Source organism: Lygodium microphyllum, chromosome 29 (genome assembly GCF_053477565.2).
Source record: "Lygodium microphyllum isolate KBCC chromosome 29, Lygodium_microphyllum_v1.1.10, whole genome shotgun sequence".
Lineage (NCBI taxonomy): Eukaryota > Viridiplantae > Streptophyta > Polypodiopsida > Schizaeales > Lygodiaceae > Lygodium > Lygodium microphyllum.
This window is the reverse complement of record NC_141163.1, coordinates 55,600,738-55,622,344: the sequence shown is the minus strand read 5'-3', so window position 1 is coordinate 55,622,344 and position 21,607 is coordinate 55,600,738. Positions and strand designations below refer to the sequence as shown.

Here is a 21,607-nt window from a genome sequence, read left to right as displayed (position 1 = left end):
AGTTGAGAGTAAAAATCAGCACTAGCACAAAGCTTTGGCTTGCAATCAAGTGCCTCCAATCCACCAAATCAAGGGATTGAGTGGTAATCCTGGTGGTGGAACCATGAAACCAGTCTTTCTTCTATGGGGATGGATAGTAATTCCCTAATTACAACTTAGTTACAACAGTAATTACAAAACTTAGAAATGTAAAATAACTTACAATCTTGGTCAATGGACACCCTATTGGCCCCAAAATTGGCACCCCTTTTGGTATTTATTTAACTTAATTGAAGAAGAAGTTGATGTACAATGGGATTCTCCTAATCCCTTTCACTATTCCAACTCCCCTTGCTGTCCAAAATGACCAGCAAGTCTTTAATTTGATTTGCCTATTGATTCGAGCAATCAATTTATTGAGAATAGCGAATGATGCTTGTCCATAAGTGGCTTTGTACTAGAAGATAAACAATGATGTATGCTCTAAGAAGAAATTTCCTAAATCCCAATGCACAGTGAGGAGAGTAGTACTATTCAAAAGGCTATAAATGCATATACTTGACACTCATTTGATGTAATGGAACTATCAATTTGAGTTACTTAAGAGTGTCTTTATAAGTCCAAGCTAATCTATCTTGGAACCTAATTCCCTTGAGCTACAATCTCTCATTTTAATAATGTATCGTGTGTTTGATTTGTGTCCACCATAGCTAACTAGCTCTAGATTCGTGTTTCTTAACATGGTATAAGAGCCATGGTTGAGCTAGATAGCGAGTGAGCATAGCTTCCTAAGATTCCCTTCTTCCTTGCATAGTCTAAACCCTTTCCATCTCGTTCTTCTCCTTGTACACACCTGTCTCTATTTCAATATTTTTAAGCCAACATCCATTGTTGTGTATGAAGTAAAGAATCTCAAGAGGGAAGAAGTTGTCATTTGGAAAAAGAAGAAGAGGGGCGTGCTTAAGGCCAAGCCGAGGGCTTTGCTTGTTGAAGGAGAAGGAAAGTGTGTGTTTTTTGGTTTGAGAGAGAAGAGGAAGAAGAAGAAGATGTCAAGTTTCAGTGGCAGAGCCTCATCATCTCTAGCAGTCTAGCCATGGGAGGTGACGAATCCTCCTTATAGTAGAGTGCAGACCATGTCCACACCGCTCTCTGCCTTCTTCAAGGTTATCACCAGCTTGTTTGGCTTTACAATAACGCGAGACATGTCTAGCATGATCTCTTTATCAAGCTTCTGGATGCCGTTCTGTCCGCCGACATCATGGAGCTTGACGTCAAATGACCAGGCGTCCATGAAGACGACCAATCTGAGGGACGGTGACACCGGTGGCAATGGGGACAAATTCTAGAAGGGGCGGGGGAGGGGCGGCCTCCCTCTGGAGGCGCACCTCTTCAAGCTTGCGCTCCCTCTACTGCTCTTTGGCCTCCCGCTCCCTCTGCAGGGTCAGCTTCTTCTCCAGCTTATGTAGCTCGTCGTCTTCATCATGTGAGATGTTAGCGTGCGCTCAGGAAACCAAATGGCACTGCACCGATAGGTCTAAGCATTGGCACTGAGAGGTACCTGCAAAATCAGACTGAGAAGAGAAAACAAAAAAATAATGTAACGCTGTTGACAGGGAGTTTACAATTAGTTAACCAATAAACCTTATTACTAAGCTTTTAATAAGCCTCTACATAAATATCTCATTTCACATTGTTTCTCTATCTTATAAACCTTTCCACACACCTATTTCACTCAAATTGGTTTACTTTCCAAAGCTCAATTTATTGTACAGATTCTCATAAGCATTTCCTTGATCAAAGTCCAATGCCAAAGATAATATCAAGCCATGAGCCAAAGTCACATGAAAACCCAAAGACTATGTATCCCGAAATTCATCTCATCTGTGAGAGTTTGTCAAACAAAGCTCATGTATCCATCAATGTACTCACATGTAAGAGCATCAAAGGTTGCCAAAGAAGCAACAAAACAAAAAAGATGAAGAAAATATTTTTTGACGAAATGTTTTGCAAAAAATTTCCCATAGTGGATGTAAAAACCCTGACAAGATGTAAAGTTTCAAACATTAACATCACTAGGCTACCAAAGAGCTAGTCTCCTGGTCCATGAACATGTGCAAGGGGGCAAAAGCCAGCAAGGGTAGAGACTCATCATTTGAGGGGGGGTGTTGAGAATAGCAAATGATGCTTCCCCATAACTTGCTTTGTACTAGAAGATAGACAATGATGTATGCTCTAGGAAGAAATGTCCAAAATCCCATATGCATAGTGAGGAGAGTGGTACTATTCAAAAGGCTATAAAGGCATGTACTTGACACTCATTTCATGTAATGGAACTATCAATTTGAGTTACTCAAGAGTGTCTTTATGAGTCCAAGCTAATCTATCTTGGAACCTAATTCACTTGAGTTTCAATCTCTCATTTTGATAATGTATCGTGTGTCTGATTTGCATCCACCATGGCTAACTAGCTCTAGATCCATGTTTCTTAACACAATTGGCCTTCGCCCACTTTGATGGAGATGGAGAATGCCCCAAATTCATTAATTTGCTGGTCTCTCCACTTGAATTTGACTAAAAACAACTTCAGCAATGTTGAATCCAAGTCTTGGAGCTTCCAATTTTTTGCACGCTTCTGGAGGCTGCTAGTAAACCCTAATTTATGATGTTGTACATTAGGATTTACAACAAAAAAATCTAAAATCTCTCAGCCTCTAGTGATCTCAATGCTATAATCTTCGGAGCAAGGCTGTAGAAAGGTTGGGAGATAAAGAGAATGCTGAGGAGAGAGAAATTTCAAACTTTCTTCGCAAAGAAAATTTGTCATTTAGTGCTTGCTACCCTCTCTCAATAGCCTCTAGATGTCACCTACTGTTGATTGGTATTCTCCTCCCCCTGGCCGCCTCAAAAGGTCCTCCAATGGCTACAAATCAGATCAACAGCATCTCCTCCCTCTCTCTTGCAGGTTGAATACACTAAAATGCCTCTCTCCAGCCTCTAAAGATGTTTTTCAGTCTTACATGGGCATTTTTGATAAGTGCAAGCCTTTCCAAATGGTTTTTCCAACATTATTCATAATTAAATATTAATTTTCAGTATTTAAATGCTAAAAATTAATATAATAATTATTGCAGTGTCCTTAAAAATAATCTGACCGGCCAATAATTACATTGGCTAGGCAACTTCCATTTCTGATTATCTGCCATATTTGACAATCAGATTGGCATTAGATACCATTAAACACCACTTCTCTAATGCCACCACAACTGACACTTATGACCAAATGAATGACCTAAGCCAAAAACTGACACCATATACCACCAAGTATATGTGCAGCATAACTTATAGCAACTTTTGCCTTTGACATCTCATGATTTCCCTGGGGTTCCAAGCTCGTAAATTTGCTCCAATCCTAGTTACACCTCACATGTACAACCTTTTCTTATTCATCTGATTAAAAATTAATCAACATGTTAATTGAGGTTTCAAAAAGACATGTCCTCATAACAAGGGGGAATGTTGATATATTTGTTTGAGCATACGTAAGAGTGGTACCTTCCTTGCATGCAAATGTAATACAAACTACTCTTTAGAGTGTGGAGAGATAAGGATAATGAGTTGGAAGGATAAGGATCTGAGGTGGCAAGTCAAATTGGACCCAATGCAACGTATCCAATGTACACATGAGCCTATTTAAAGAGGCAATCTCTATCCAATGTAGTGTGTGGTTTTCTTTGCTTCTCAATTTTATGGCTATTTGTATCTATGAACCTCATACAATCTCTTAATGCTTTCAATCCCAAATGGGTCAAGAAGAAGCATTAGTGGCCCAAACTTGGGCTTGACCTTGTGAAATAGGTGTTTGAGTCCAAATGGGGTTACTAATGCAAAGGTCCAAATGGGACTATGGTCATAGATGGGGCAGTATCTTCCATAGGCAAGGATCCAAAATGGGACATGTCAGTCAAAAATGAGACACTACCTTGCAAAGGGCACAACTGAAAAGACATGTTGCTTGCTTGTCACTAGTTTGAGAGGCCTCTGCTTGTTAAAAGCACCATCCATGTGGCAAGTGTCTCCCAGTAGCGCTACAATCAAAGCTAGTGGCTTCTATATGATCCAATCATGTCACTAGCCAAGTTACCCTTGTATGAATGCAAAATCAATCGTGCAGTGATTCGACCATGCTTAGCAATAGAGAATCACTCAATATGTTTAGTGAGTACATCAAAATAATCTCTCTCTCTTCCTCATTCTTCATGATTAAGCCAATCAGCAACCATAAGCACCAATTTCACACATGAGAGTCATAATAAAAATACATAAAACTCACCATTGACTCCCACCATTTGCTTGGTGTCTCCTTCCTACAAACAATCAATGGTGGTGGCTACTATATGATCCAATCATGTTGCTAGCCAATGAGTACTTGTATAAAGGTAAAATTGGATGTGTAGTGATTCAACCATACTTGTCAGTAGTAGAGAGCCACCCAATATCTTTGGTGAGTACATTGAAACCACCATTCTCTCTTTCTCATTCTTCATTGATTAACCTAACCAACAACTGTAAGCACCAATTTCACATATGAGAGTCTTAATAAAAAGATGTAAAACTCACCATTGACTCCCATCTTTGGCTTGGATGTGCCTCCCTTGTCCTCTTCTCTTGCTAGTAATGTCCCATACCACCCTAGGCAAGAGAGGAGAGAGCTTGTCATGTCAAACCATTGTAGTTCCATGAACAGCTTTGGTGGTTTTGTGCATGTCATCGCGATCTGTGTTGGAGAGTAGAAAGAGGTTTGATACCAATGTAACACCTATTTGGATCCATCCTATACATATGGCATGACATAAGCTATACAAGAACATGAACAAGCATGAGGAAATGGACATCATGCTTGCTCACCTCCTAGCCATAGTCCAAATATGGGCTCATCCAGAGCTTGAGAACCACGTAGCAAATAGGACAAGCCTCTACCATGAGCTAGCATCCCATACAACCAGCCCACATGAATACGAGTGTGCTGGTATAGCTACCAAGTGTCTGGAGTCCAAGAGAAGTGCATTGAAGGTGTTCACACTATAGATCCCTTTAGCTAACCCTAAATTTTCCTGAACATGTTTCATTGCAAGGCCATCTTGACCCTTAGGGTGTGTTCACACCTAGTGATCCCTAGTGGCCAATGTTGTGAGCACTGATCCATGATGTCCAAGGATGTAGCACAACCTCTTAGAATTGAGAGCGGGTTCTCTAACTTGAGAGAGAGAACACCTTGGCCAAGATGATTACCTTTCCCTCTTTTGTTTATAAGACTATTGGACATGTGGTTTATAATTTGATGTGATAGAGGTAGATGAATGTCATCGTCTCAAGATTCTAAAGTGAACTCTAAAAGTTGCACAAGGTGTGGTGTGCCACCTTGAAGGGAACATACTTCTTTGATGGCACACCTTTGTATGGGTTTATGCTATGTAATCTTGGATAGAGGTGTGATTTGTCTCCTCCTCTAGATTTTCACTCTAATGGGGGAAGTAGCCAAAGGACCTTGTGGGAGATTTTCAAGTAATGAACCAATTAGAGTATTATTCATAGTTGATTTGGTCTTAGAAGTCTTTGCTATATGCTCCACTCTAATCCATTCTCCTTCTCATGTGTATTTTCTTGTCAACCAATGGTGGAGCTAAAGAAGGCCATTCACAAGGTCTATCGAGCAATGGATTTCTCCAAGCCCACACTTCTAAATACTACTATACTCTCCTTAGTGGCCTCTTCTAGGAAGCCTAGTGTCTCCATCCCTCCATCTTGCAGGTAGTTTACGTACCCTCAGTTTACAGCAAATAGCTCATGTTGGTTTAAGCCTATGGAAGCTATGTGTAGGGCTGAATGCATATCTATGAAACGGGCTATTAAGAAACTGAGATCATTGGGGATGTTAGCTGAAAATGATGGCATTTTAGGCATATTTTATGGGCTGAATATTACTGACACTATGGCTGAAATTTCAACAACTATACATGCAGAAAATAAGGCTGAAAACAGAGTGTTGTCAGTATGTTCTTTGGATTGAACTCTGCCTGATGCAAGTCCTCTCTCATGAGCCGGCTGTTGTGCCATAATGAGGGTTGAAATACATCTCCTTTGGTAGTTGCTATCACACCTTGTAGAATGTCTCCTTTTAGAGAAGAGGCCTATCCTATTCTCAAAAGCTACTGCAACTATCCTCCAACTTGGGAGGGACAAATAATACTCAATCATGGCACAAAATCTGGCACTTGCAACATGAGGAGCAATAATCAAATTATAGTAAGCATCATTTTTGTATGCCATATTATTTTAGTTTCCCAAGTCCAGAAATTGATAGTATTCATTATTCTTATATTTTTTGTTATGAGGCAAGTGCATCCAAGACAAACGTGTTGTGCATTTGCCTAATAAAATAATACTCCATGAAAGGGTTAGTCTCTCATCTTATTGATGTTTCTCTCAGAGAAATTATGGTCGAATGGACTGCACACTGCCATTTGCAAGGATCACATTGGTGTAGAAAGTGCAAATTTGGTTTGCTATAACACAAATACGTCAAAGTTTGTGGCATTTGATATACTTTTGCTGTCATTAATCCTTTAGTTTCTCATTTACAGTAAATAAAGAAAATGATATGGCAAAAATAAAATCTATAACCTTTTTCTTTTGACGTTCAATTTGCTTATGAAGGCATACTTTGGCATTCACAGATCACTTGGGTCGAGGCTCTTTGACTTAATTACTAGCAGGATGAAAGGCCATTGCATCTTTTTTGAAGATCTAGTTGTTGCAAAGGTTGTCAAAAGCTGCAGTTTTGAGTTCATAGCCTATATGTTATTACATCAAACTCCATAAAGAATCATACTCTATTTTGGCTTTTTTCTAGGCCTTTTATGAGAAAGGGTCTCCAGATGAAGTTGAAAATTTTTTAGACGAGCTAGTAGACTTACTTGGTTTGATGGTTGTGTTCAAAGGTTTGCCCTTACCTCCGCCTATTAAGATTTGTATGTTGATCATTGTTCACATGCATTTTCCTACTCTTTTTGATCCCACTTCAGGTAACACATTGCATTTTAAAGTTGGTAGCTGGAGGAAAGTGTGTTGCTGTTCTTGAAAAAGTTAAGGAAAAAGCCCTACAACCTTAGAGAAGTTGCACTATGTGGAGATCCCATTTTGAACAGGAGTATTTCTAGCCAATGGCTTGTTCACATGCTTATTGTAATCTAATAAGTCGAGCACTTGATATTAAACCACCCCTTCCTTTGGAACAAGCAATCAGCAGGTGGTTTAAAGGTGAGGCCAGTGGATCAATGCTTAGCATCTGCAAGTGAGGAGCCATTTTAGTAACGTCAAAAGGAAATGTTGGGGCAATGGATGATATATAAGACCGACTAGTATGCGCAAGTGATCTTTCTTTGACTTGCTTAAAGAAGAAAATCTCTCCTCGATTTGCTTAAAGAAGCAAATCCTACAATGTCAAATGAAGAGTACATTGTGGGCATTATTAAGAAGGCTGTGGAAATTTATCATAGAAGGATGCATGTATGGAAAATACTTAAAGAAGATTGAGGACATGCATATTCCATTTGCTTGACCTACCTTGTTTACAACCATTGCTGGGCTTTACAGCCAATCAATAGTTTGTGTCCTTTTTCTACTTCAAAGTTGATAGCCACAGGTGTTCGATGCTGCAGGTATACATGCACACATGCAATTGGGGATGCCAAGAAGTGCTCGGTAGCAGATATCCCATCTCATTCTGGTTTGGAGGAGGGTGCATGAACTGCAACTTGGAGGTGGACATTTTGGGGAGAGAGTCATAAAGACAATGGCTGAACGTGCGCATGATTTAGTAAATTAGATTGGATTTTCTAGTCATATATTCTTGATAGAAAGTTGTCATGCTTTCACCAATTGCTCTATTGCTAAGGCTTGTTGATCCTAGAGGGCTGAAACATCTAGTATCTCTTCATTGAAGCTCACTCATGTTCCAGAAAGGGATACTTTTGATCCTAATATGGACCCAAAAATAAATTTTAAGGCTTTGCAAGAGGCCCCCTACTTAATTTGAGTGCCTGTTTCTTATCATGCCATTGCCATGGGGTCCAATCGAGTGTTCCTTGAGAGGCCACAACAGTTCATCGGGTATTTTGGATCTTGTTCATTTAGATCTTTGTGGGCCTCTATGGACTTCCTTATGACATGGCTCTTGGTACTTCTTGTTGATTGGTGACTTTTCTCATAAGTCTTGGGCATGTTTCTTGGTCTAGAAATCTGAAAATTACGAGAAGTTGATAGAGTGGGTCTCTGAGCTAGAGACTAAGACTAGAGACTGGTCAATGGAGACTAAGACCGTAGACTGGTTAGATGGATCTGTAGTGATGATGGGGGAAATCTACTTCATGATAGATTGAGTAGCTTGAACATCAGTCAGAGGTCAGGGTTATATATGAACTTAAATCTGCCAATATCAGCAATCTATCCTATTATGAAGTCCTGATCCAACTATGCCCCTAACTCATATACTATAGCCCCACAAAACTAGCCTCCAGCCTATTGTCCCTGCCCTTCAACTCCATGTTTCCCACCCAATTGATCAGTAATCTGCTATTAGTGTGGAGAATAGGTTGAAGTGGAGCAGGTTGAACAAGCTGAGGTGCCCATTGTCCATGTCCTCTTGGAGGAGGGGTAGCTGGAGCTACAACTCACGGCCTAACTTCTTCTCCACTGACATAATCCCAAAGATTTTTTGCCACAAGCACATTCTTCATCATGAAGGACCAAAGTGAGTAGTTGTTACCATCCAATATGTTCTCCTTGGATACATAGGTAAACACATCACCTCCCCGATTTGCCATGATAATTAATGCTAAAAGAAGCAAAGGAGCAATGTCCAAGCTGGACCAAACTGGAAATCCCAAAATTTCCAGAAATTACAACAAATAGCTTGCTGCAATTAGTACACTGAGGTACACTCTGTCAAAACTATCGTAATGCACACAGTCTAAGGTGCATTCAATGTTCAGCAACACTATATGAGCAAAATCCCCAAAATTTCTTGCTCCAAAATTGTCCAAAACACTCTATCGCTGAGTGAGACTGCATTACATGTTCCAATGTCTTCAAAAAGATCATAACCCCCCAAAATCTCACAAAATCTCTACATGAAACGTGTCCCAGCAGATGCAGAGACGTGCTGCCCAAGCACAATGCTTTCCTGCAAATAAGTTTTGAAATAAAAAATTGAATTTAAAAAATGACTTTTTACCCTGATTTGTTGGAGTTGGAGGTTCAACTGGATTGTCAAACAGTACGAGAAGACAAGCGACATTTTTCTCAAATTTCTCATGTGCTAGAATTGGTTGCAGAACTCATTGCATAGCATGTAGGGGGGATGATGGCAAGTTGGATGGTGGCAGAGTCTAGGCGGGAGGTCGGAAGGCTGATAGGCGGTGTTGGAGGCAACGTTAGGGTGCTGGGGGTAGGCTCAGGGGAGTCATTGCCAGTGGGCTGTTTGGTGCAGTTGGTGGGATGCAGTATAGGTGCTAAGGGTAGAGGTGGTTTGGCGAGTGCACGACGACCTGGCGCTGCTCTAGGGTGGACTTGGTAGGTGCAGGACGACCTTCTGCAGGGCAATTGCGGCTGCTACAGGGAACAAGTAGCACTGACAGTTTTCCACCAGATAGAGCTAGACTAAGCGTGAACTCCTGGAGGCTGAGCGGAGCTGAACTGAGCGGAACCTCTGCTTTGATATCAAATGTGAGATGGAGAGAGGATCGAAGCTCAGCTCAAAGTGTAGTAGACAGTGTGAGAGTGAAGCACGACACCCAATGCAAGATTGAAATAGTGTAATCTAAAAGTACACAGCACAACCCTTAAACCTTAGGGTTGTAGGGGGTGTTCACACTCGAACACAATAAGTGCCCGTAAGTGTGTGACATAAGCACATACGAAATAAGACAATAAGTCTGGGGGAAAAAACCTCTCATACCGATAGTAAAAAGTGCCCAATGTCCTATTGATCACCGACACTCCTGTGTGAGCGTAGGCGTGAGTGGAAACCCAACACAAATAGAAGAAATATCCTCAAGTGCATTACAAAAGATATAGCAATGGTCCATGAGCAAAGAAATCTCATATGACAAGTATCACATCACGGTGACTAATATCTCTTACTTGTTCTTCAAGTACATGCCGGACTTTGATGCTTTCACAAACACTATGCTCAACTAGATGCCTGAGTCATCTATAGCGGTTGCTTTACAAGAATTATGCCCATAGCCATGGTTGCTTTGAGAAAATGCCCATAGCCATCGTGAGAAATCCATGCTGCTTCACACGACTTATGGTAATGGCCATCCCAAGAGATCCGCCTCGGTAACATATCTTAAGCATAAAAGCATTCTATTCAAGGTAAATAAACATGTATCTAGTGCCTTGCACTTCACATATCAAGCAAAATACACTGACATGGAACACAAAATGGCCTAAAGTAACATGTATACTATTGTTGCCATATTAATGTCCACAATTGTAGTCCAAATCACAATTTCTCAAAAAGTATGATACTCAATACCATGGTAAGCATACAACATGACAACATACGTAGTGTTTAGACCCTAATCATAGTAGGTCCGAAAGTAGATAGGCTATCAGCATACAATACCTCGGGATGAATATAAAGTACACTAAGTGACCACTAGATATCTACGTGTATCTAACAAGGAGTGAAAGTCCTACCCCTCCCTTGAGAATTTGGAAATGCTCCAAATCTATGCTTTGTTGAGCCTGATGCAGCTAAAACCGACTGTTGAAAGTCCTCCACTGAACTGATGATACTGTACCTCTAATCCAGGGAATAGTAGGGTGATCGCGTGTTTAAGAAACCTGTTGTGGAGCACAAACTCGTCCACTATGAAGCCACTATACCAAGGAACCATATAGATGATCCTCTTCATGGAGGCAAAAGGTGAGCTATCCACTAGCTCACGGGCTGCGTCTACAAAGGTGAGTCGAACCATGAAGATCTCTTGACCCATGAGAACTGCCTCCACGATTTGTGTTGTGCCAATGCATAGCATGGAGTGAAGCCAATCTCGAAGGCCGTGGATGGGGAGTGTCCTACGACTTGACCAAAGATTGTTGTTTCTTTTAGTTCCAGCTCTGTGGCATGAACAACTAAGAGTTGTTCCTTAGAGAGGAACGATGTGCAAGGTGTTTGACTGGGGGGCACTCGCAGAATGCACCAGGGTCTCTGACCAGACGTTTTTGGCAAGGAGGGGGCAAACTTGCATTTTTCTGGTGGGGGAGGGGGGCGCAACACGCCGCAGGATGGAAGCCAAAAGACGGGAGCAGCACGGATGGCCCTACAGGATAGGGGACCGCAGGAGGGCGAGGGAGGCAGGGGTAGTGCTAGGGGACCGACGGCAGGGGGGATTGCGTGGCTAGAGGGGGAGGCGTAGCACACCACGGGGTGACAAGGCGAGAGGAGCGGGGGGAGAGCAGGGGCATGATGGCATCAATAGCAACACGAAGGGAGGGAACCTGCTCTGGAGGTCACTTGCGAAATAGTACATGTCTAGCCGTGTAGCTAAATGATACTCGTATATCTAGTTTTACCTAGTCAAAATCATTTGTGTCTAGTATTGTTGTATCCCGAGTAGTGTGCTACTCTGATGTCTTATGCTCTTTGGACTCTCTTTGTGTAGGAGCCATGTGTGTGGTTAGTGGTTGGAAGAAATTAGTAAGTTGTGACTGGCACCCCCCCTCTTTATGTAATGCCAGCATGTAGTAGTAATGTGTAGAGCCTCTGGATCTCAACTAGAAATTGGCCCAAGGTGCTGGTGTGGAAACTCCATAACTAGTTTGAGCAAGGTGTCTCCTTCAAATAGAGTGGGGTATCTAGCTTAGCTATGTTGTAGACTCTGCATCTGCAGATTTGGTGCTCCTCGCTCCTTATCTCCTCCCAGCATAATCTGCAAATTTGCTCAGCTCTAGTGATGTGGGCTGCTCTCTTAGCCTTGATCTTGAGCTAGTGAGAGGATTCCCTTAGCTGGGCAATGGCTACCCGCCTCTCATGTGGCATGTATATATCTAGGTGTCCAAGTCTCTCAATGAAGCCATCCATGGTAGTCTTCATGAAGTTGTCTTTATCGTAAGACATCTTTGAGGGAAGGGGCTGTCTCGGTGTGATAGCCATGTATGCTGTATGTACAATTGGTAGAGATCATGTCGCATGACCAAGTTTCTCTATGTGTGGGAGAGATGTATGAAGTAGGAGTTAATATCATTTACTGAAAGGGGCGGAAATGGTCCGTGTTGATCCCATATCTTGTAAGCCACTGCTTGATTTGTACATACCATGAAGTCTCCTATCTTGCATGAGCTAGTTTCCTAGAGTCCTCAAAGGCCCTCTTAGGTAGTCTATTTGGATGCATGTCACATACTCTGTGTATGAAGCTAATGGTCTGAAACAGGGCCTCCATCATCATGGGGGATGCAACAAACTCAGCTCTAATAATCTCATGTGATATTGATGGTTTGTTACAGATCATCTATGAGAGCATAATGATCCGTGGTCTCTTGATCTGTGTCTATAGGTATGTAGCTAGACTAGGGGTCCAAATAGGTGCACCATGTATCATGGCTGGTGTGGCTAATGTATCAAATAGGCATCTCTATGTGTGAGGCTCCTGGAAATATGCTTGGTGGCACTATCTCTCCATCATGGCCAATGTTGTGTATCCTCGTATGAGTCAATTTTTGGATGCTTGTGGCATGGTGAATCTCCTAGCGAATGTTGTGAAAGTGATCCCTAAATAGGCATACGAGTCCACAACCTCGACTTGTTTAGCTCCTAGAGTGAAGATTGATCTCCTCCTCACTAGGGATGATGTGTGGAAGATTAAGATCTTGGTTTTCCTAAGATTAATTGTCAATCCACATTGTGTACAAAAGTCATGAAGATGTGGAGATGTTGTTGTAGACCCTCCCGTGATTCAAAGACTAGAATAATATTGTCAACATAAAGCATAATGGAGATAAGTATATATGCTATCTCCACCCCATCACCGCCTCCTCATGTGATGTGATCTTCTACCTCGTGGATGTAGAGACCAAAGAGTGTGGGGGAGAGGGGACATCCTTGCTTCACTCCATTGGTGCTAGAGACCATGTTTGAAAGTCTGCTTGGGCATCTCACTCAACCTACCACCCTCTCATATAGTGCATACATGCCCTAAATCATATCTAGTGGGATCCCTAGTGTCTGGAGCCTTTGTAATAGTCTATCTCATGGGACTATATCAAAGGCTTTCTGGAAATCCACAAAGTAGCAATAAAGTCTCTTCTTTCTTATTTTTGCCTGCTCAATCATGCTCCTCAAGGTGAAGATATGGTCAAATGTGGAGAGCCCCTGTTGGAAACCAGCCTATCCTATTGTCGCGCATGCGTACACTGAGCTCTGTCTCCATTGCTCCATATATCATTGCCAATGTGTGGCCCACCATGATGTTTCTATAGTTACCTTGATCTAGGGGTATTGAGCTAAAATATGCATTACTTGCTGATTAGCCTCTTAAACAGCCCCAAAACACACTTAAAAATGCTCTTTTAGAGTAAAAACCCTAAAATAGGGAGCGGTTCAAGAGAGTTCAGTGGAAACCCTAAAATAAGGAGCAGTTCAAGAGAGTTCAGTGGAAACCCTAATTTTGGGGGCACCCTTCCATATCTATAAATGGACTAGCTGCCCCCATTCAGCCTTATTCCGTATGTGCAAGTTTCACACTCTTCGATGCCACCTCTCCCTCCGGCCCCTCGCAATGCCTTGGCACCTTCTTCTAGCTATCGCTCACTATCATGCGCCATCTCCCAGGCTACGTTTGGCCTCTACCTACCATCACCAGAATCTACAACATCAGGCGACATCCTACAGCCTTGTGGGAGCCTTCACTCAACCTCCAAGACCCACGGACCGCTTATTGTTTCAAGCATTCCAAGCGAGCTCTAATGGCTATCTCTCACCTAGCTGACGCGTTGTCAATCTTACGGGTGTAGTGAGCTTACCTTGATGCTTGATCGAGTACCCTCCTCTCTCTTGAACTCCGGTAGCTTCACGATTCTTGATGCTAGCTCAAGCATCATCAATCCTCCTCCATCTCCAAGCTCCATCCTCCATAGCTGTGCGCGCAAGAGAAGAGAAAAGAAGAGAAGAGACGAAGAGAAGGGGGGATGGTGAAGAGCTTCACCCTCTTGATCCCTCACTCCCACACACTCACTCCCTCACACTCTCACACTCCCTCTCTCAAGAGCACACACAAGCAAGAAGGAGAGAAGAAGAGAGGAAGAAGAAGACTCTTTTTTCCACACACCAAGAGAATGAGCTTCTCATTCACTTTTCAACTTTATATACAAAGCCCTAAATCCTTTTTGGGTGGTCATCCCCTTTTCCCTTTTTTACATGGCTGGCCGTAGCCTAGGCCCTTTTTCCCATTTCCCACCATTCTAATCCATCCTATTCCCAACTAATGCATACACGTTGCATAGGAGCGAGCCTGGCGCTCTTTTACAAGGATTCAGGAGCGCTTCAACATTTAATGGTGCGCCTTTTACTCTTTTGCTATCTCGGGGTGACACTAAGACTTTCGAGGGTCATGCCTGAGCATTTAAATTTCCAGGGTGCCTTTTCCTTCTTTTATCCTGCGCTTTTTTCGCTATTTTCTTCTCTTTTTTTTTTCTTTTTTCCATTTTCCCACTCCTCTGTGCTGCGGTAAATAAGGTAAACATTATCCCCCTCCTAGCCAAGTGTCAGTCCCATGGCATTGCAGTGGGAAGTAGTGGCTAGTTAGATTTGTTGCTTGGTAGGTAGATGACACTGATTCAAAGGTGATTGTGTGAATGAGAGGTGATGGAGATTAATGGCAATGACCAGGAGAGATGCCGGCGTGCTTTAGGCTCCATGAAGATGCTCGGCATTTCTCACACAGTTGTGGCTTCCATTCTACGATGGCTGATTGGGGATCCAATTGGCTGGTGGAAAATATGTAGCCGGTCGTTCTTTGAGCATCAGAAACGCTTGATCAATAAGCAATCCCTTAGGAGGATGGTATTGGAGGGATTTATCCTAGAGAAACCCCCCCCGAACTCTACCTTGACAAAGATATGCTTTGTCTTCGCATTGAAAATCTGGGTCTTTGATTTGAAGATCTTTGTCTTTGAGTTGAAGGTCTTCAGTGCTACATTGAAGATCTTCAACCTTGCATTGAAAATCTCAGGCTTGTGGAATCAATAAGAAATCCGTAGGTCTTGAGGCGTTATGCATGCATCTTTGGAAGATGAGGTTCCAAGATCTATACCAAGGCAGACCTATTACTGAGTACTCCTTTTGCTTGATTTGGTTCAATCATGGTAGCCATCAGTAGACAGATGGTTGGCGACATGAAGCATGTTGGTCCATCCACTCCAATGCAGAAAAGCTCCTGAAACAACAGCAATTGTGTCATGCCCGGCACATGGAAAAAGTTTTGGTCATTAAAGGATGCCATGGGTGATCTTCTTTAGCTGAGTAGCCAGTCCTTGAAACGCAAACATAACCTACAAGAAAAGTTGTGCACTCCCTAAGCGGTGTGTCTGCCTCTCCGTGTAGTGCATGGTGCCCGTGGTGTTGTTGGAGGTGCGGTGCGGGTGGCTTAGGGTGACAGGTCTAACCATAGGCAAGTGTTACCTCCCTAGGTATGTCCTGCCCTTGATGTGCCCTAAGGGCGAAGTGGAAGAGCAAAAGGGACTAAGGGGTAAGGAGTGGAGCTGGTCGACCGAAGTCACTGGATACGCCTAACTTGACAACCCCTAGGTGCAGGTTTTTTTTTTATTAAACAAGGGAAGAAGTTACAGGGGGGATATGGCTACTGTTACCCACTCTGATCATGTTGGGAAGGAGGTTGGGGTTTGCGCGATCTAGTAAGGAAGGGTCAGCTTTGCAGATACCTACGTAGATCGAGGCGGGTTTGGAGTGTGGTGGTGGAGAGGAAGGGATGACTACAAGTCGAAAATTGGTTGTCGCTCATATCCTCTAAAAGGGCTAGGCAAAACGAGGGTAGGAGCGTGGCCCGCATCATGAGACGGGCCATGGCACAGCTATCAATCATGTTAGGATCAAAGAAGAGAGGGGGTAAATTGCGCTCTTGCGGAGTGGGATCTATCCTAAGGAGAATTCTAAGTAGGCAGAGGTAATTACAAGTGGTGATAAATACTGGGTCAAGGCAAGAGGAGAATGTGTCTAGGAAGTGTACAACGGCATTACAGAGATTGCTAGGGGTGAAGCTAAGAGCATCCTTGTAATTTGTACAATTAGGGTTGTAGATGATTGGGAAATCATACCTTCCATGGGCACTTGGGTCAAAATCGATTTCCAATCCTCCGAGGGTACGGCATGTGGGTAGGATCATTACACTTGGAGGGGAATGCATTGCAAAAGGTCATCCAAGTGTCCATATTCATCAAACATAGCCTTCTCCTCCACAAAGGCTGGCTTTCGAATCCTGGCACAGATCTTAGCGATCTGAGTACCTTGTTCTGGCAGTATTTGCTATCTACATTGCTCCATGCAGTCGGATGCTGCTCTCTTTCCAGCAACCACCTATCTCTTAGCCTTCCAACGACACCTATGACTTCGTCCACCACTTTAATGGATAAAACTCCTCTTAAGTTCGTGGGGAAGTTGAAGGCAAAGTCATAGGGCTGTCTATTCAGCTCCTGCTACTCCCAGGCGGTGATGTCTGCTTGGAAGCGAGTAGGGTGCTCTTCTAGGGTGGGCGGAATTGGCACTGCGGCCACTATCACTAGCCGAGCTCTTTGTCTAGCCTTGACCTCTTCAATAAGTTTCCTCTACCTTTCTTCTTGGGCGGTCGCTCTCTCTGCGGATGGGTTAGTGGGTGGCTAGTCTTTTGGTGGTGGCGAAGGGGGTGGATGGACCAACTCCTCCTCATGAGGTCCCATTTCGAAATTGAAGTCGGTCTCATTCCCCTCTTGCCATTGCTCTTGCTGCACTGCCTCTGCTGTGAAGCCCAATGAGTCTATCTCCTAGGGAGATAGCCATGCCTCTAGTAGTGAATTACGTTGTTCTTCTAGGCTTGGGCTGGCTCTTGTCATTCGAGCCGGAACCTATAGTCCTACTTTCAGTGCTCTATGTGCCATGCCTAGTTTCTTGCAGGCTGTTTCCATTGTCTCATTGTCTTCTCGGACTGTTACGTCTAGCAGGGTGGTCATGAAAGCACGTTGTTGAGCATTGAAGCTCATGAAGATGGCACCTGCCCCGCTTTCCGCCATCAGTTTATCTTTCTCCAGCTGTCCTAGGCGTTGGGAGAGAGTCTTTACCCGCCTTTCATTGTGAGTGGCCCACTCCTCGGCCCTCTTTCTCATATCCTCCAGACTCTCGCCTTGCTTTCGAGCCAGCACTGTCAATCGTTGCTCTTGGTCTTGCATGTCCTTCTTCAGCTGCACCTGTTTTCCTAGCTCCGCACTCAGCTCCTGTTTTAGCTTTTCTATCTCTTGCTCATACCTACGAGCCCTCTCTTCTCGTACCACCTCCAGGTCCTTTGCAGCCTTATGGATCTTCTCCCCTTGGACCTGCAGCAGATCCTCGCAAAATCCTATAAGTTCATCATTTTGCTGTCTTAAAAATGCCATGACCTCGGCATCTTCATTGGCCTTGGTCTCATACTCGGCCTTCGCATCCTCCTTTTCCTAGAGCTACCCTTTTAGCTCATGTAGTTCTCTCTGAGCTGCAGCTAGCTGCCTCATTGTTTCCAACAGGAAGGCAGCTCTAGCCTCTTTCTCAGCTTCCAGCTCAACAACTGTTGCTTTCTTCTCTTCTTTCGCCTTTTCTAGCTGAGCTAGCAACTGCTTCACGTATTCATCATATTCTTATGCTGGCATGCCTGTTGTGGGGACGGAGGTGGTGGAAGTTTCTGTTTTTTGTCTCTTTGGGTCCCTTTGCAACTCTGCATCAGCAGCTATAGGTCTCTTAGTTATGGGTGCAGAGGGCGTGACCTCTCCTCCTCCTTGGCCCATCTACATGTCAACCAAAAACTGCACCCACTCCAAGACATTGCTGGGATCGACCTTGGGAGTGGAGCCTTGGGTGGCAGTGGGAGCGGGCATTGTCATGATGGGAATGGTTGGTGTGGTAGGCACAAAGAGAGGGGAAATTGGCGCCATTGGTTCTTTGCCTTTTCCTTCTGCTGGGGGCGGGGGTGTGATTTTCGGCACATTGGTACTGGAACCAGATAATTCTGTTCTGCGTGGGCTCTTTGCGCCCTCCTCATCTCTTTTGTGCTACTCCTCAATGGAGCGACAGGTGGCCAGTGCTATTTCTTCCTCTTCCTTTCTTCTCAACTCCTCTTCAGTCTTCTTCCTCTCCTCCTCTGCCTTCTCTGATTCCATCTCAGCTAATCTTGCCTCCTCCTACTCCTTCCCATGCAGGGCTTTCGTTCTTGGATTATGACAGTAAGGACGCCTCCAAACCCTATGGTTGAGGCTTTGGAGGACGATGGGGATTCTCCTCCAGCGGCTCTTCCTCCCATCGCTAGAGCCTTAGCCAAAGCCTCTATGGTTCTCCTCACAAACCCATTCAGGTTTACCTCATCCACTGATTGTGCCGCAATGTTGTCGAGCAGAGGCATGTTGATCCAGCTCATTATGCTGTTGTACCTCTGACTTGAGAACAAAGTGTGCACCATTTTTGCTTGCAGCTGGATATCTGGGCTTAGGATGTCTGCCAAGCTAATGCCATCATTGGTATGGGCCTTCACCTTGTCCATTCCCAACATGGCGTAGACATCCCTCTTCAGCTTTCTTTCCACTTTATTTGGCAGCCCCAACGCCCTTTCCACCAAATTCGGGGTCAGCTCAATCTGTACTTGCCGGGTGGCTTCATTCTCGTGCATCGTGATGGTGCCTCTGTTTCTGTCAAAGGTGCGCAAAAAGTCGGCGTACTGGGTGTAGTCCACTCTCTGGCCCACTGCTTCTAGGTATTTCTACAGATGGCACTGGTTTATAATCTGGCGCACTACCGGCTCTTCGATGGCCACGTCTTCAAGGTTGAAGATGTGACGGAACTTCAATTGGTTAAAGGCTCTAGTCTCCACCGTGAAGCCGTACTTCGCTTGCTCCTCCTCCGAGAAGGGGAGCTTGCCAGCCTTGTCCTGGCTTGCCATGATCGATGCCTGCAAGTTCAACTATTTCCACTATTAGTGCTTTTTGACAAGTAACTTGCTGAAAGAAGAAAAGTGTAGTAGATTTTATTGATCTGAAATATTTTGAGCATAACCTTAACTTTTCTTTTCGGACTTTTTACCATTACATTTTACCATTGCATTTCAAATTTTATTGACATTTCATACTTGGTTCACTTTTTAAATTCCACCTTACCCTCTCCCCCTTTGGAACGAGAAGAATCCGTCCCAGGATTGGAGGTTGAGAGGACAAGGGTGTACAGCATAAAGAGCGTCGGTCTATTTGTGCAGGAGCCAAGCATAGAAGTTGGGGTTGTACTCTAGCTGAGCTTCACGGTTTAATTCGAATGATAGCAGAAGTGGTTCGATGATCGCAGGATGTGATGAGACGTTGTTTAATGGCTTGCTCTTTGGAGATCTCACTATTGAGCAACTCAGCAGAGCAAGAAGCTTTTGCAAATGCGAATTCAAAGGTCTCCCAAGAGCAGGGCATATTGTGCACTTCCGTTGCAAAGGGTTCTTCCAATAGACCTAAGTCCAAGCGATCGTAGCTGAGGGCTAGCAACACGAAGGTGGCATCGAGTCGTTTAATGTATTCCACCATGTCATCCCTGGTGTCCTCCGCGAGGTCAACGGCTAGCGCTAGGAAGGATTTTCATTCGTAGGAGGGCGTAAGACCAACAGGTGGTTGAGGTTTGATAGAACAAGCACTTTTGACAACGAAGATGGGCGGTTGGGAGTTTCCTTGAGCCTGCAGTTGGGCTGTTTGGAATATATGGGAGGATTAGGGTCAGCCACAACAGATGGACTGCAGCATTTAGGTTTGCTTTGGGGAGTCGGATTGACTTGGTCAGATGATGCCTCTTGTGACGGTGGCTATTGCTTGGGCCGATAGGCCTGTGCGACTCTTTTGGGCCGAAGCATAGATGAGTCGGATGGCTGGGGCTCTGGAGAGCACTGTGGCTTATGGTTTTGAGATGTTATAGGACGTGGGTTGATCAAGCTTGAGGGTGGCGTATGAATAGTGCATTTGGCTGTGGGGGTATTAGGGATCCATAGCCAGGTATTTCCCTTGTAGTAGCCTTGCGCATGCAAGAGGGTTTTAGGGATCCATCTTTGCTTGATCACGTGACGCTTCCTGTGATTCCATCTTAGCCTCCTAGGTTTAGAGTTTTGGGTCTTCTGAGGATAGAAGCGTCGACTCCTAGGTGGTTGTTGCGGCTGTTTAGGCACCCATTGAAGGCGAGGTTGTTGAGCCTTAGCTTTGGCTGCTGCGGGTTGCGGTTTATGGAAGTCGGGGAGTGGCCCCCCTCCTTAGTCTGGTCTACGGATGTTTCTACCAATGGCTTTGCGGACGGTGATGGTGTCGCGCAGCCCTTGCTGAAAGCTGTGACAATTCGCACAGTGCCTATTGCTAGGTGGATGCGTTGCTACTCATAATCAACATTGCAATGAGTCTGCTTTTTGAAGGTTTGCCCCAGCAGTGACTCCGTGCCTACGTCTGTAGCACTTGGCAATATGTAAAAAAGCATTGGAATAGTCTCAGACTCGATAGAAATGGCAACTCTGTACTTGTCGAGAAGTGCATATGAGTGGGCCCCATATGGGTTTAATTTGGTAGTTGTGGGTTGAAGTAGTGGTTTGCCAAGTTGGATCCAATGACTATGGGTTAAGACATTGAAATTTGCTCCCTTGTCGACCAAGGTGTTGAAAGCGCATGTTTGCTTGGTTGTGACCGTGATACAGAGGTAAGCGGGTTCTACGGTTTCCTCATCCTCTTCGTTGATTTCAGTGATTGTAGCTACTTGTACTTTGACCGGTGGTTCTAACAATGGTGGCCCATGCAAAGGATGCGTGGGAGGGTAGTACTTCTTGACACGACTGCTATTGAAAAAGCCTATTCCCTCACCATCTAGTGTCTCAAGCTCGACATTGCCGGTTCGGCTGATTGTATGAACCTTGAAGGGTTCGAGACCTCTAAATTTCATTTTTTGCTTATGGCCCTTAACTGAGTAAAGGAGCACTAAGTCACCCTGCTCAAACTCACACTGCTTGGTTTGGCATGCTTGTCAAACCAACACTTGCGTCGAGCTTTCTCATAGATAAGTGCGTGGGTGGCTAGAAGCCGAGTCTCTAATAGGCGTTCAAGCTCGACCAGGCGTTGCGTCCATGCATCCTTGCCTTCCCATTATTCTTGAAGTGCTATTCTCAGGCTAGGAACGAAGAATTCTAATGGTAGAATTGCCTCAGTTCCATAGGTTAACCTAAAGGGGGTTTGGCCGACAGCCGTTTTATAAGCTGTGCGGTAGGCCCACAAGGTTGCCATCAGCTTGTTGTCCCAGTCGCTGCGTGAGGCTGACACTACTTTAGTCAGG

General features: G+C 44.2%; 1 pseudogene; it reads right to left on the bottom strand.

Annotated features, from left to right (window-relative positions):
* Window positions 1-12,138: 12,138 nt before the first annotated feature.
* LOC148010654 (uncharacterized) lies at window positions 12,139-17,685 on the bottom strand (annotated as a pseudogene).
* Between the last annotated feature and the right edge of the window lie 3,922 nt (window positions 17,686-21,607).